This window comes from Neophocaena asiaeorientalis, unplaced genomic scaffold (genome assembly GCF_003031525.2).
Source record: "Neophocaena asiaeorientalis asiaeorientalis breed wild unplaced genomic scaffold, Neophocaena_asiaeorientalis_V1.1 scaffold55, whole genome shotgun sequence".
In the NCBI taxonomy this organism is placed as follows: Eukaryota; Metazoa; Chordata; class Mammalia; order Artiodactyla; family Phocoenidae; genus Neophocaena; species Neophocaena asiaeorientalis.
The window spans coordinates 1,999,353-2,017,108 of NW_020175684.1; the positions used below are offsets into that span (position 1 = coordinate 1,999,353).

The 17,756-nt window shown below is 33.5% G+C and overlaps 1 pseudogene; it reads left to right on the plus strand.

Annotated features, from left to right (window-relative positions):
- The first annotated feature begins 518 nt into the window (after window positions 1-518).
- On the plus strand, window positions 519-1,349 carry LOC112390925 (magnesium transporter NIPA2 pseudogene; annotated as a pseudogene).
- The last annotated feature ends 16,407 nt before the right edge of the window (window positions 1,350-17,756 follow it).

The window sequence follows — 17,756 nt, forward strand, 5'->3', positions numbered from 1 at the left end:
TTTAGCAAGAATGAAGCTTAAATGAAGCTATGTATGAGACTCATGTGTAGATGCTGATCTGACAAATTTGTGTCAAAATCTACTTGCATACTAAATTTTACAGCTCTTTAAATAAAGTTTAATGGTCAGCTGTGCCCAGAGCCTCCTCAGTGGTGGTACCTGGGTCCTGGTGGCAACTGTAGCCCAAGACCATACTCATGAGGTACCATTTTAGCATTCACTCAGGGAGGAGGCAGTACATATGGCTGGCTGTAGTCTCAACATCTGCACCTGGCATTGGATGACCAGTATGAGGATGGGAGAGCCTATGGCTCTTTGACTACAGAAGACCTGATATTTATTCCAATTCAGAGTATCCATGTATGTCTTAAAGAATGGTTGCAGCAAGCTAGACTGATATCAATAGGAGCTGGGCAGTGAGATTTGAAGCCCAAGAGGGATTCACCATCCCATCACTGGCTTAAACATTGAGGCAGTCACATGACATGGCATGTAGGTGGCCTCTAGATATTGTACAGATGGCCAACTTAGCTACTTATATTTACAAAAGCCGTATTAGTGATTATTTTAGAAGTTCCTCAGATCATAGTAAGTGCTATTTTTCTTCATACTTTCTAAACAAAAGACTAAATCTTCATGGGAAAACTGAGTACTCCTTAAGCTGCCTTGGATCTTCAGTTATTTCATTCATGCTTCAAAACAGAAAGAATAGAGACTTTAATACAATGTCTCACAAATTAATTGATTTGGGTTTGGTATTTTTTGAAGAATTTATCGTCATTGTGTTCTTGATATTAACCTTTGTGGTAGGATCTTGCTCTAGACAGAGCAACATCTGTAAAACAATATGCTCTTTAATTGGAGCATTTTCAGTATCTTATTTTAAAGGCCTGGGCATTATTATTAAATAACGTTTTTGTGGGAAAGTCTGTACTGGACACCCCCTGGATTGGATTCTTCTGCTAAGCTTTATAGTCTGTGTAATGCACACAGATTAATTATCTAAATAGGGCCCTGGATATATTCAACACTTCTATAGTGATTCTATTATATTAGGTATTCTTTACAACATTAATTTTAACTAGTTCAGCTCTTATTTTTGAGGAGTGACAAGATATGCCTGTTGATAGTACTTTGAGTGTCTACAACTTTGTGGGAAAAATGTTTAATACTTTTGTGCCTTTAAAGATGTCAGTTTTCATCTACCACGTCAGGCTATGTCTTTTCAAAGAGATGAAAAAGTAATGAATGACAATCTCTTTAATATATATGCAATTCTTAATAATAATGAAGAAAACTTAACTGGTGTCATTGAACAGCAAACTGGAGAAAATACCTAGAGAAATGGAAATCTGATAGTTTTATGAGGAAAAATATTTAAAAGGCTAATTTGTAATTCTGCTAGTAAATGAATTTGAATATCAAATGTGTCTGAAAAAGGATTTTCCTGTGTTAAGCAGAATTTTAAGATGTCCCCCATGACCTTTACCTCTAGGTGTTAGTCCCATGATTATGTTATATTACATGGTAAAAGAGATGTTGCAGATGAAGGTAAGATTACAGAGGAGTTGACCATAAAAAAGAGAAATTATTCAGGTGGTGCTAATCTAATCACATAGCCCTTTAAAATAAGAGAGTTTTCTCACTACTGACAGGTGAGGTCAGAGGGATTCAAAGCACATGAAAGGCGGACCAGGCGATTGCTGGTTTGAAAATGGAGGGAGCGCATGAAAAGGGATGCAGGTGACATCTAGAAACAGAAAGCAGTTCCTGGCTGACAGCCAGAAAGGGAACAGGGACTTCAGTCCTACAATGACAAGAAACTGAATTCAGCCAACAACCTGAATATGTCTAGAATAAAATTCTTCCCCCGAGCCTCCAGGTAAGAACTTAGCATCTTGATTTAACATCTTGACTTTGGCCCTATGAGAAACTAAGCAGAGACCCAATTGACCCTGCCTGTACTTCTCATCTACAAAACTTGTGAGTTAATAAAAGATGCTGTTTCAAGCCACTAAGTTTATGGTAATTTGTTAGCAATAGAAAATTAAACAGTCCTCAAATAATATTTTCTAAAGAAAATCATCTTCAGGTTTCCCAATTTAAAACAAGAGCAATTACCTCTCTTATAACTATGGCACAGTAGGTCACAAATACGACCTCAGTGCATGGTTGGTTTCTATTTCTATTAGCATTCTATTACTCTAGAGATATTTTAAATGTTGACTCCTTCACCAAGAACTAAGTGAACTAATAGCAATTTTAAGAATAAACGAACAAATACTTTATCTCCTCACTGGTGAAATAAAACTTGTGAAAGTTTGAAATATACTATTAGGCTAAAGCCTCTTCACTGATGAACTTGCATTTTATTTGGTATTGAAACTTTGGGGGGAAAAAAGGCTATCCACTGCTATTTGTGATAGACTATATTATTTGCCCCAAATTATTCCTGTTCTATCCAATTCAGTCACAGCTTCCTCATGAGTTCATTATTCTTTCACATACCTCATTGACTAAACATGAGACTGACTTTGGCAGATAGAAAGAAGACAGAAGTAAAAGTGGGTCAGCTTGTGAAATAAAGCTGTAAGAGACATGGCCAGTTTCACTTAGTCCTTTTGGAGCTTATGCTACTGCCATGAAAAAGTAGGCCCCAGGTTAATATGGCAATTTCAGCCTGGATTCCACTTTCAGCCACGATCCCACAATGAAGATAACATGGAGGTGACTTGGACTCAATTCAAAGTCTGGAGCCCAGCCCAGCACAGATGTATCCAGCTGACCCCAGATGAGATGGGCTTAATCTGAACCAACATGCATACCTCTAAGTAGGAAATAAATGCTTGTTTTCTAGCTACTGATACTTTGGGAGTTTTTATAATGCAGCATTATCTCAAGAAAAATTTAATCAGTCCAGTATCATGCCAGATATAATTTATGAAGAGTATATGACATAATATCTTGGGGATAGGAGAGGTATTATCAATATTCTCTTTGCAACCATATAAAATACTGCTTTCACTGATGAGTTTGAACCTGACCAAATAAATTACCAATAATAGCTAAACAGCTGAAGGTTCTATTTTATTTTCCATTTTGATATTAATCCTGTTCCATGTAGCTTCCTCTCATCAATGTACCATAGAAGTGGAACCTTAAAAATAATCAGCACCTATTACCGAATGTTTTATAACTTTTTAATTACATCATTCATATTTAAAATATTAACTTATTTCCTCTTAATTGAGGTTGATGGACTAGTCAAAATTGCTTTAGGGGCAAAAAGTATATGTATTGGGCTCAAGACAATCATGGTAAATAGTTATATTAAACAGCAAATTATCCATAAATGTTGACTGACTGAAAAATGTACAACAACAAATAAATCAGTGACACAGTGAATAAAGCCAGTTCTTGGCCATTAAGTGCCATCCTTGTAGTTTGCTGAGAGTGAAAGGGAAAGTTTAAAATCCTCATATAGTACCGGGAAGGAAAAGGTTAAGCAGCTGGACGATGAAATTTGTAATCCTATTACAGAGGGAAGGGCACTGCAAAGAAGGAAACAAGACAGATTACAAGACTCATCTCCTGTTAAGAATATTAAAGACAAACATACTGGTCTTGGCAGCAATGGAGGACTTATCTTTGGAAAGCTTTTAGTAGAATACATCTGGTTGGCTAGGCTTACTTAAAGAAAACAAATCTAGAACCTTTGGATTTACCTTCATGTTTTCCTGGAAAACATCATGTAAGCTACACAACAATCTGAGTGTAAAATGGAAATGTCTTATGAACTAAATTGCTCCACCTGGATGTGCATGCCTTATGTAGAAACCTCATCTATTAACCTGGGCCAAAGATGGTCTGCAAAGAAAGGACCTGGAAGATGAACTAAGGCAGCCCCAGACTCCCTGCTTTACCTGTGCACCTTGATCTCTCATATACCTAAATGATTAGTAAAGCTTGATGTTGGGAAATGTTTCTGATTCATGGGAGCCTGATTTGACAATCCAATTCTTTGTGGTATCCAAGTCACTTAAAATGACTAAATTTAATTACAGTATTATATATTTATAGAAATGGCTAAGAGATGAGAAAGGCACTGACCCTTTGTTTCTATTTCTTAAATAGGTTTCTAAGCTATGCCTAGTAAATTTTTAAAATCCCATTTTTATATAGATAAATATATATCTAGATATACATAGGTGAGTTTGCCTAAGTTTTAGACATTTTCATTGTGTCAATCAATACAGGTCTTTTACACACGAAAATAGATTTTTAAAAGTCCCTTTTAAATCAATAAAACAGATGCCTTCTTCAAACCATTGTAATACAGAATGATGATATATACAAAATTATTTTACTAATGATACATATATTTGTATTCAAACTACAAATGACTTTTCCTATTTTGAGCATCTAGCATTATGGAAAATAGAAAGTACCTTTATATAACAGGGCTACTTTGTGCCAGGACAGAGAATTATCTTTGAATGCCAAAGATTAGGCTCTGCTTCATTGGCCAAGTAGTCAATTTCACAGTGCAACTATTTAGTCAGCTTTACAATTGAATGTAATACAGAGAAAAGCTTTGGAAATATATTATTATGTGTACTGAAGAAAAATACATTTTAGAGTACTTAAGCTAACAATTTTGCTATGCCTAATGGGAAACAAAGTGCACTAAAGGCTAAGTGGAAAGATTGTTCAATTTTGGCTATAGGGAAAAAATAGGTATGTATATTTAAAGAAAACTAAAACCCAACCAAATATGTCCTACTTATTTGATATCTAGTCCTTCCCTGAAACTTTTCTGAGACTGTAAATAAGTCCATACTATGCCGCTCTTAAACACAGCAAACAAAAGACATTTCACTGTAATACTTAAGATATGTGGCCCTACTTGGAAATACTTTGCAATATTTGAGTACATACAAATATGAAAATATAAGCCTTTCATAGATCTTTGAAAAACAAGAATGCATGAGAAGAGTTGGCAATTTTTTATAGTATACAAAAACATAATATATGGTAATGAAACAACAAATTTTTTGAGACATTTCAAAAGGAAATTGTAAAGGATTATGTGGTTGATATTAAATTTTTATTAAAATTAGATTAAGAAAAAATACTTTCTTTTAAATAGCAAAAAATGTGAAAAAACATACTTTGAAACACTAGTTTCTATATATTTGCATAAGGATGAGAAGGGATACAGATGTGATTAAATTATACAATTTTAAATGTTTAAAATTTTATATTAGAGAAAATCTCCAAAGGAATTATACATGTGCAAATATTTATGTATATAAACAGATATTTATTCAGTTAGAAAATCTTTAAGCATTTTGATCCAAATTTGTTAGGTAATATAGTATTTTTTCTTATATAGTTATTAAAATCATAACAAAACATTCTAACGTATAATCAGTTTTCTTTTATCCTTTTGATCTAAAAGTTAAGTTGGATTTTTTTATTGGAAAAAAAAGAATCTGGAGAACTCAGGGAGACAAATAGCTTGATAAGCAAACTAAGATTTGTATTTACAAATTCTGCATAAAATCCAGTCTCTTTCAGAGGAATTTTCTTAAATAAAGATATGCTCTAGACACATGAAATATCTCCACTTTAGTATTCTCTTATGGATATAGAGCAACTTATAACATACCCTTTTATATTTTTATTTATGCCTTTATGCCTTTATTTATGGTTGCCCAGTTAATGCATTTTAAGCTTAGCTTTGTTTCTATTTACTAAGTAGCTAATATATCTATAGAAAATGTATATAGTTTTTTACTTGAAAGGAGATTTGTCTCTTATCTTTTCTAATCACATTGCACTAAATAGAAACTAACTGAATAACCAGCATATCCTGCCATCTAATAAAATAAGCTCCAAATATCAGAAAACATGAGAGTGGCATCTCCCATATGTCTCATCAATTATGATCTATCAGGAAACTTTGGCTATGAACTACGGATATGGGTTGGCAAACGTCTTCTATACCGTACCTAACAAATTACAGGCAATTCTATATACCAAGGTTTTTAGACAGTATTGAAAATGATTTTGTTTCTTTGTAGAAATCAGTATGATTAAAATACTTGATCCATGGATAAGGGAGCTTTATTTTTAAGGCAGGCCTAACTTTTGAAGAAGGAGATAAATTTTGTTAAATATATCTTTAACTCACCTAATTAACCCTTTTCATCTAACTCATACTTGGTATTCCCTGGACATTTGTGCTCTACATCAACAAATTTACTAAATTTATTTTACATAAATTTTAAATTCCACTATGATAAACAAAACAAGAATCTATTAGAAGATGCCCTGAGATGTTTGCTGTCATGAGATAGACAGACACAAGCAGCTGTAAGTGCTATGGCAGAATAAGTTAATTTTATTCTGTATAATTAAAAGTAAATAACCTGAGGGTCTTTGAGTAGTCATACTTAATGTTCTGTCTTTGGGCAAGACATAGCTTTGCATGTATCTGCATATATCTATACATATGTATGATTCCATTTAGAGAGCCATTTGTAACTGAAATGTTTTTTGAGAATGATAAGAAAACCAATATTTTCATCATATGCAAATTTGCAATATGGACATTGCACAAGATGCAACATTGTTGTTTAAGGTTTTATTGGCATTAAGGCATTAAGCCAATGTAATACAGGAAAGTAATATATTAGAATAATTAAAGACATTCAGTACCACTAAGGGAACTAGAGATCATTTTAACCTAGGAAGAGTAGAAAAATTTTCATATAGGGTATATAAATTGAACTATACTTTCATAGGTGGGTAGGTTTTGGAAAAATGAAGAAAATATAGGGCATTCTAGATAATAGCATACTCTAATATAAAAGGGAATAGTTTGATATGTAAATAAAATAGCACGTATAAAAATTTGCAAACCCCAATACCATCAAACCAAAGTAGATACAGTATATTGGATGATAGTAAGTTCCAGTGGAAAGTAGATTTGTAACCATATATGTTTTCCATTTTTCTCTGTTCTAGTAATAAAACCTCTTTCTTGGTGAGAGTTAATATATTGACTTCACCTGAGACAAGAAAGAACAAGTGAGCTAGATCTAGTCAGATGTCCCAGTCCTCCAGACAAAGTGATTTGTTCACAGAGGGAAAAATTAACACAAGGATGTCAATTAGACTCCCACTATGATTTTTGATGCTGAGAAAGAAAGAACTGCTGGGATTTCTGGAGAGAGATATACTCCTGGATAGATTAATTTGCCATCTGGTTTGGCCTTATTTTGGCATCTTAACTTTAATATTTGCATCTAAATTTGTTTAAACTCAGACTTCTGCATGAAAAAGGGGCAGAGGTCAAGGAAAATGGAGTTCAGAGCTAGAGAAAAGGAGAAGCAGAAAACAGACAACCTCATTTTAGCATCCAAATTTATCCTTGCTGGATTATTCAAGTATGTGAGACAAAAAAAATCTTGCTTTTTTTGTTTCTTCAACATGCAATTAAAATAAACAGGCTCTAAAGTTGGAAAGGTTATAAATATGGGCAAAAATTTTGGCCACAGAGGTGAGAAGGTGTTTAACATATTTAATGTCAGTAATAATAATAACTCACTTTTTGAACATGTTCCAGTATAACAATGTAAATAGGAAATGCCTTATACTTAAACTCAGGGATGTGCCTGGCCAAGTGTCTTCCTAGAATATAGAAAGGGGTCAATCAACATTTGTGGAATAAATGAGGAACTGAATGGTCATGCTATGAAAAACAAATGAAACATGTCACAAACTCCTTGTTCAGTGAAAGTGTTTATATGTTCTTTTTCTTCCTTTATCCTATCTACTTTTTCTTGTTATTTCCATCCTAGTATAAAAAGTTTAATTTACTAATATAATTCGAATGAAGAAATAATACATAATAAATTATTTCTATGACAAGAGGCATATTACCTTAGTCTGTATGGTGGACAAAGAAACAAGAGACCTAATAGAACAGAGATATCATCCATTTTCTAGATTATTGGCAGGCAAAGAAACAAGAACAACTTGCTTGATAGTCTGATATATATCTGACTGATTAATTATCAAACCAAAGAATAAACCTTTATTTTGCAGAAAACAGAAAGTAACTGCTGAACAGTTAATGACATAATCAAATGCACAGAATAATGATATAATCAAAGAAAGTTTTTAAGATAATCAATCTTGCAGCCTTTGCTGGAGACTGGAGTGCTGTGTGTGCATGCATGCAAGTGTTGAGAAAGGTAATCTGTAGGATGAGGAGAGAATATCTTACATATACTGTGTTATTATAATTTCCCTGATAGTTCAGTCTAGGTTCAAGAACTATGTGTTATTTTTTTCCTTTTAATCTCTCTAGTACAATAACAAAGTAAGCATGTAGTCAGCAAAGCTTATAGATCCGCCTATAAAAGTTTTTGAAAACTGTGTAGATGAGACTAGTCAGATTCAGCTGGGTTCTCAGCTAAGGGTCTTACAAAGCCTAAACAAGGGGTTTATTGATTGGACTCCTATCTGAAGGCATCTACTTCCAAGCTCATTCAGGCTGTCAGAAGAATTGAGGTCTTTTTGGATGTAGGACTGAGGTATTGGTTTCCTTTCTGGTTGTCAGCTAGAGACCATTCTCAGATTTTATAGGCAAACTGCATTCCTGGTCACATGGCCACCTTCATCTTCCAGCCAGTAATGGTGGACTGAATCTTTCCATGCTTCAAATCTGACTTCCTCTTCTGCCACCAGCTGAGAAAACTCTCTGCTTTGTAAGCATGAGATTAGATTAAGCCCATTCAGTCAATGTCTCTTCCTAAAGATCAACAAATTAGTAATCTTAACTACATCTGCAAAATCCCCTTTTTGCCATTTCATATAAAATAATAACAGGAGTCACACCAGAGGCAAAGATTACAAAGGTCATTTTATTAAATTGTGGTAAGTATGCTAAACATGAGATCTACTGTCTTAACAAATTTTCAAGTGCACAATACAGTATTGTTAACTATAGGTACAATGTTTCACAGCAGATCTCTAGAACATATTCATCTTGCATAACTGAAACCATATCCTTGAACAACAACTTCCCATTTCCCAGGTAGCCAACATTCTACTCTCTGCTTCTATGAATTTGACTATTCTAGATACCCGCAAAGTGGATTCATGCAGGATTTGCCCTTCTGTGACTGGTTTATTTCACTTAGCATAAAGTCCTCCAAGTTCCTCCATGCTGTTGCATATTGCAGGATTTCCTTCTTTTTTAAAGTTGAATAATATTCCATCGTAGGTATTTACCACATCTTCTTAATCCATTCATCAATAGATGGATATTTAGGTTGTACCCATACCTTGGCTATTGTGAATAATCCTGCAATGAACATGGGGATGCAGATAATTCTTTGATATCTTAATTTCAAATTTATTGGAATATACACAGATGTGAGATTGTTGGGTTATATGGTAGTTTCATTTTTCATTTTTTGAGGAAACTCCATGTGTTTTCCCTAGTGGATGCACCATTTTATATTCCCACCAACAGCATACAAGGATTCCAATTCTTCAAATCCCTGTGAACATTTATCTTTTGTTTTTGATAAAATAGCTATCTTAAGAGGTGTGAGGTAATGTCTCATTGTGGTTTTGATATGCATTTCCCTGTTGATTAGTGATGCTGAGCATCTTTTCATGTACTTGTTGGCCATATGTATGTTTTCGTTGGAATAATGTCTATCCAAATTATTTGGCACTTTTTAAATCAAATTATTTGCTTTGTTGCTATAGAGTTAAAGAAGTTCCTTATATATTTTGGAGGTTAAAACCTTATCAGATATATAGTTTGATTTTCTCCCATTCCATAGGTTACATTTTCATCCTGTTGTTTCCTTTGCTATGCAGAAATTTTTGGTTTGATGCAGTCCCGCTTGTCTGTTTTGCTCTTGCTATCTTTGCCTTAGGTGTCACATCCAAGAAATCATTGAAAAGACCAATGTTATGAAGATTTTCCCCTATGCTTTCTCCTAGGGTTATATATTTTCAGATCTTATATTTAGGTCTTTAATTCATTTTGAGTTGATTTTTGTATATGGTGTAAAATAAACATTTAAGTTCATTCTTTTGCATGTGGAAATCCAGTTTTCCTAGCACCATTTGTTGAACAGGCTAGTCTTTCCCCTATATGTAGCCTTGACACTCTTGTCAAAGATCATGTGATCATATATACATAAGTTTATTTCTGGGCTCTCTATTCTATTGCAGTGACTATATGTCTGCCTTTATGCCATTATCATACTGTTTTCATTACTGTAGCTTTATAATATGTTTTTAAATAAGGAAGTGTGAGGCTTCCAGCATTGTTCTTTTTTTTTCAGGATTGTTTTGGCTATTCAGGTTCCTTTGTGATTACATGTGAATTTTAGGATTTTTTTCTATTTCTGTTAAAAATTCCATTGGAATTTTGGTGGGTATAGAATTGAACAAAGGTTGTCTTAAAATTCTGCCTAATACAAGGAAAATGCATTTTCAGACAGATTCTGATGTTCAAATTATTTACTAGCACGACTACATATTAGTCTTTAAATATTTTCCTCAAAAAGTCACCACAGGGCTTCCCTGGTGGCGCAGTGGTTGAGAGTCCGCCTGCCGATGCAGGGGACACGGGTTCGTGCCCCGGTCCGGGAAGATCCCACATGCCGCAGAGCGGCTGGGCCCGTGAGCCATGGCCGCTGAGCCTGCGCGTCCGGAGCCTGTGCTCCGCAACGGGAGAGGCCACAACAGTGAGAGGCCCGCCTACCGCAAAAAAAAAAAAAAAAAAAAAAAAGTCACCACATTTTCATTTCTTTAGAAGATATTTTTGTCAGTCTTCTATTCTGTTCCACAGTTTAAACTGTTTTCATTTTTTGTAAAGAATTGCGTATATATTAGAGAGATTTCCATTCACAAGTTCTCATTTTTAATAAAAGACAGATAAACTTGCTAGGTGAAAACTGACGACTGTAAAAGCATACAAATAACACAATGATGGCAAGGTAGCTATTCAAGTGTAAAACCACCAACAGGCAGATTGCTGGTCATTAAAAAAAAATAGCTGAACTAGTTAAAACTGATATTATAAAGAATATATAAAACTATTGGGGTCCACATTCCCTCAAAATTTGTTTATACAATATGAAAATATATTGTTTTCAGTCCTCACTTAGCCCTGTATATTTTGTAATTAAAAAAAAATAGTTACTTAGAAAAATTGTAAATAATCACAATAAGTATTGGAAGGTTCAAATATTGCATATTAAACAGACCAAAGAATTTTCTTTCAAGAAGAAATATAAATATCACCATTTTCTTTGAAATAGCACCTGTCACCAATAAATTAATAAAACTATTATTTTCAACAAAATTAGAATTATTAGCTACTCATAAATCTTTACTTTTTTAACTCAAGGGAAAGGGTTAATTCAAAGATCTTTTACTAGAAATAGGGTTTTAACTATTATGGAAGATAAGTTCAATAGTGGGTATACAATGTTTGAAGATATACATGTGAACAGCAGTTATAATTTTTGAGTAGTACAAAATATTTATGTAGGTCACTGAGTATCTCTATGCCCTTGAAAAATGAAATGAGTAAAAGAATAAATAAACTAACCAAATTAATCACAGACCACAAATGGCATCATGAAACTTAATACCTGCATAGTGATTATAGTTTCCGGTACCCAAGTTCAGTCAAATTTTCACTGATAATAATTGGTAAAATATGTAATCATAAAAAACTGATAAATACTTAAATATAAATTGTCTGATAAATTAAAGCCTACAGGTCATATTTTTCAGAAATAAATTTTGTCCTCAATTAAAAACATTTTTCTGCACTGCATTGCAAAATGTCTAAAGATATGGATTTGCAAACAATGCCTGTTTCAAAAAAAAAAAGGGTAATATACCAGATAAAGAAAATCTTCAGTGATATTGAGTATGTATTAGAAGTACAACGTATTATCAAATTGTCTGCTATTTAGAAAGGAGAATATTTGAACTATTAAATTCTGTTTATATCAAGAATGAAACAGAATGTCAGTCTAAATATAAAGCCACTGTAGTTCCTAAGTTATATTCCTTGCCTGTTTTAATTTAGCAATCTAATAGAATAACTGGCTCGATTTAGAGCTATTAAGGCATAATCTTAAATAAATAATTTTAATATTTGATAACATAGGTAGACACATTCACTAATAATGAAAGTGGCAAGATTTATCATTGAATTATTGGACAGAGTAACAGTGAATTATGGAAAAATTATAATAAAGGCAGTCTAAAATTCTTGGAAATATGCATTTGATATCTTAAAAAGATCTGAGGAAATATGTTTAATTAAAAACTTTAAACAAATAATATTGAAAATTAAAAATGAAAGAATAGAAAATGAAAATGAAAGAATAGAAAAATTGAAATATTGGTCTTTAGGAAAATTTGGCCTATTTGTTTACTTCCTTGTATATATTTAGTTAATTATGGAAAATGTCAGCAATAAGAGAATGCCACCACCAAGAACCCCAATGATTTAATTATATATTTTAACATTTCAAAGATAGTAGCTGCTCTAGATTTTATATAATTATAATTTTATGCTTAATTTCTTCAAATGTATGACCTCTCTCAGTACTGTCTTTGCTTTTTAATTCAGTGAAATGACCTCTGGGTCCACAGTTTATGCTACAACTGTCTCTCCATCCTTCTATCAAAAAATCAGATAAAAATGATGATAACTGATTAGATCAACTGAGTTTTGTGCTGATTCAATTAACTACACACATGTTCCCCATTTACCCTTAAGTGAGATATTGGAAGTCATTTTAATTGCTAGTAAATGGTACAGTGTAAAACACACAAAAAGCATTTATGTAATATCTATTTTATTGCTTCTTGAAAGAGTATGATTGAATATATGACTTTAGGTACTTGAGTTTTTCTTGGTTTTTCAAACATGTCAGTATGATAGAATTATACTTTGAAAACGTACTTCCATTTATGAAATAATACTTGGAAATGGTAAAATAGTAAGTGAAAGTCCCTTTAGTTCATTGAAAGAGAGGGCATTCTGTTACATCATACTGCCTCTTGAAATACACATTAGGATGTACACTATATGCCCTTTGCTTAATCTCATTGCCTGTCAGCTTTGTTTTTTCCACTTCAGCATATAACTCTCAGAATATTCATTACCAGAGGTTTTATTTCATATCTTAGAAGCTCTTTGATTTATATAATCACAGAGGTTTTCTAGCTAAGGTCAGTTATTATGTTATATGTCACATCTCTTAAAAAATTAAATATGGCCATCTTTATCTTTTTGCTTCACCTGAGGAGCCAGTGTGTCATGCTTATTACCCAGCACATAAATTGCTCTTTAAAATACACTGGATTTATTTGGTTTTAAGAAAACTTCTAGGCTTCCCTGGTGACGCAGTGGTTAAGAATCTGTCTGCCAATGAAGGAGACACGGGTTTGAGCCCTGCTCGGGGAAGATCTCACGTGCCGCGGAGCAACTAAGCCCGTGTGCCACAACTACTGAGCCTGAGTGCCACAACTACTGCAGCCCACGCGCCTAGAACCCGTGCTCCACAACAAGAGAAGCCAACGCAATGAGAAGCCTGCGCACCGCAAAGAAGAGTAGCCCCCGCTCACTGCAACTAGAGAAAAGCCCGCGTGCAGGAACAAAGACCCAAGGCAGACAAAAATAAAAATTAATTAATTAAAAAAACACTTCGATATTTAAATTAAACACAACCTTAATTGAATTTGTACGTTTAGAGGAAAGGCAATGATGCTTCACTATTACTAGAGAAAAATAGCAGTAATTATTCCCACTATTACAGAGATGATCCAAATTTACTTTTACCTATTAGTAAGAAATACGTATTCTGGCAACTGCCTCACAAGTGATCTGTATATCTTTATTAAATCTGTGTGTTAATTTTTGTGTAAACACTAACTTCTATTTTTTTTTAATTATGAAACTATTTTATTTAGGCTTTATTTGGTGAAGATATTTCTGGTTGTTCCTAACTAATTTTAATATAATTAGTTAAGCTTTAAAAAAATATGTCATTACCTAACAAAACTGATTTTTTAAATAAATTAAACCAAAATAAAAAATTTAACATTACATATACATATTCAATACCATTGTGATTACGATGGTAATCTTTTGGGAATGGACATTCAAACCTTATCTCCATTCTTTTGTAAATGTGTGCTCAAAAGCTTGACACTTAATATCATTTTTAATTTATAACTGTGAATAACAAAGTACATATATAAATTAGCAGAGCTTGGAATAGTGTAATCAGTCAAAATAGTATTATTTTATTAATCTGATTTTAAATTACAAAATATTTTATATAAAAGCTGCTTAAGGTGTCTCTGAAAGTCCATTTTTTTCATTTTGATGTGTTTTGTTTTAATTTTGCCCTAATCTATAATTGGTGTGTATCTCCAATGATAATTTCTACCTCAGAATTCATAATCATAGAATTTTATAGTTGTTTTATATCTTAAAGACCATTTCATCCAGCATCTTCATCAGTGATACAGAGACTCATGACATAAAGCCCCAGCTAGTTATTAGCAGACTAGTGATTAGAACTAGGTGATAATGATGACATTAAAGCAATCAATCTAGAATGACAAACTGCCCCACAATATATATTATTTTTAATCTTTCATTGATTCCCTTATAAATATCAGTGTAGTACACATATAATTCTGATGAAGTTATAAATAATTGAGAATTTCTTATTCTATTAATTTGGTAGGAAATGTACATCTACTTCACATTTTTCTTAATTCCTTTCTTTCTTCACTCCCTATAAATTACAGGTTATAAGCAACTAAGTATATCTATTTGCCTAAATTAGTGTCATTATATGTGTAGCTGTTGGGAACTCTTAACTGTTGAATCTGTCATTACAAGAATTCAGAACAATGTATATAATATTGTGTTAATCATCAATTGCTGTATAACAAATTATACCCAAAATTTGTGGATAGCAGGAACAATATTTATTATCTCAGTTTCTGTGGGTCAGGAAGCTAGGTGCTGTTAAGCTGGGTCTTCTGATTCTGGTCACTTACAAGGCTGCCTTCCAGGTGCCAGGTGACCAGCAGTTGTCTCAAGACTCTACTGGTAAAAGAGCCCTTCCAAGCTCACTCATGTGGCTGTGTGGAGGATTCAGTTCTTTGCACATTATTGGACAGAACTTTCGCTTTGCTCCTTGCTATGTGGGCATCTTAGGAGACTCAAAACAGGGCCACTAGCTTCATGAGTCTGAGCAAATGAGAAGATAAGTAAGAGAGAGTAAGATGGAAATCACAATCTTTTGCAACTTAATATTGGAAGTAACATATAGTAACATAACTTTTCCCATTTTATATTTATTAGAAGCAAGTCTCTAGTCCCTGCTTGTATTCAAATGGAGAGTATTACACAAGGATACAAATAGGGGGTGGGGACCATTGGGAGCCATTTCAGAAGCCGCCTACCACAGAAATTATAAATGAGAAAGTGACTTTCCCAATATCCTAACTCTCCACATAACTTTCCATCTTCATGTGGAAGTGACTTTATTAAAAAATTGACATTCTTAGAAATTAAAGATGATACAAACTGATGGAGAGATATACCATGTTTTTGCATTGGAAGAATGAACATTGTGAAAATGACTATACTATCTAAAACAATCTACAGATTTATTATTTTAGCTTTGTAGTATAGTCTGAAGTCAGGGAGCCTGATTCCTCCAGCTCCGTTTTTCTTTCTCAAGATTGCTTTGGCTATTCGGGGTCTTTTGTGTTTCCATACAAATTGTGAAAGTTTTTGTTCTAGCTCTGTGAACAATGCAACTGGTAGTTTGATAGAGATTGCATTGAATCTGTAGATTGCTTTGGGTAGTACAGTCATTTTCACAATGTGGATTCTTCCACTCTCAGACCATGGAATATCTCTACATCTGTTTGTATCACCTTTAATTTCTTTCATCAGTGTCTTATAATTTTCTGCATACAGGTCTTTTGTCTCCTTAGGTAGGTTTATTCCTAGGTATTTTATTCTTTTTGTTACAGTGGTAAATGGCAGTTTCCTTAATTTCTCTTTAAGATTTTTTGTCACTAGTGTATAGGAATGCAAGAGATTTCTGTGCATTAATTTTGTACTCTGCTACTTTACCAAATTCATTGATTAGTTCTAGTAGTTTTCTGGTAGCATCTTTAGGATTCTATATGTATCGTTTCATGTTATCTGCAAACAGTGACAGTTTTACTTCTTCTTTTCTGCTTTGGATTTCTTCTATTTCTTCTCTGATTGCCATGGCTAAAACTTCCAAAACTATGTTGAATGACAGTGGTGAGAGTGGGCAACCTTGTCTTGTTCCTGATCTTAGGGGAAATGGTTTCAGCTTTTCACCATTGAGAATGATGTTGGCTGTTGGTTTGCCATATATGGTCTTTATTATGTTGAGGTAGGTTACCTCTACGCCTGATTTCAGGAAAGGTTTACCATAAATGGGTGTTGAATTTTGCCGAAAGCTTTTTCTGCATCTATTGAGATTGTCATATGGTTTTTACCTTCAACATGTTAATATGGTGTATCACATTGATTGATTTGCATATATTAAAGAATCCTTTCATTCCTGGAATAAACCTCACTTGATCATGGTGTATGATCCTTTTAATGTGCTGTTGGATTCTACTTGCTAGTATTTTCTTGAGGATTTTTGAATCTATGTTCATCAGTGATATTGGCCTGTAGTTTTTCTTTTTTGTGACATCTTTGGTTTTGGTATCAGGGTGATGGTTGCCTTGTAGAATGAGTTTGGGAGGGTTCCTCCCTCTGCTATATTTTGGAAGAGTTTGAGAAGGTTAGGTGTTAGTTCCTCTCTAAATGTTTGATAGAATGTGCCCGTGAAGCCATCTGGTCCTGGGTTTTTGTTTGTTGGAAGATTTTTAATCACAGTTTCAATTTCAGTGCTTCTGATTGGTCTGTTCATATTTTCTATTTCTTCCTGGTTCAGTATTGGAAGGTTGTGCTTTTCCAAGGATTTGTCCATTTCTTCCAGGCTGTCCATTTTATTGGCATAGAGTTGCTTGTAGTAATCTCTCATGATCCTTTGTATTTCTTCAGTGTCGGTGGTTACTTCTCCTTTTTCATTTCTAATTCTGTTGATTTGAGTCTTCTCCCTTTTTTTCTCGATGAATCTGGCTAATGGTTTATCAATTTTGTTGCTCTTCTCAAAGAACCAGGTTTTAGTTTTATTGATCTTTGCCATTGTTTCCTTCATTTGTTTTTCATTTATTTCTGATCTGATCTTTATGGTTTCTTTCCTTCTGCTAACTTTGGGGTTTTTTTGTTCTTCCTTCTCTAATTGTTTTAGGTGTAAAGTTAGGTTCTTTATTTGAGATGTTTCTTGTTTCTTGAGGTAGGATTGTATTGCTATAAACTCCCCTCTTAGAACTGCTTTTGCTGCATCCCATAGGTTTTGGGTGGTCGTGTTTTCACTTTCGTTTGTTTCTAGATATTTTTTGATTTCCACTTTGATTTCTTCAGTGATCTCTTGGTTATTTAGTAGTGTACTGTTTAGGCTCCATGTGTTTGTATTTTTTACAGATTTTTTCCTGTAACTGATATCTAGTCTCATAGCATGTGGTTGGAAAAGATACTTGAAACGATTTCAATTTTCTTAAATTTACCAAGG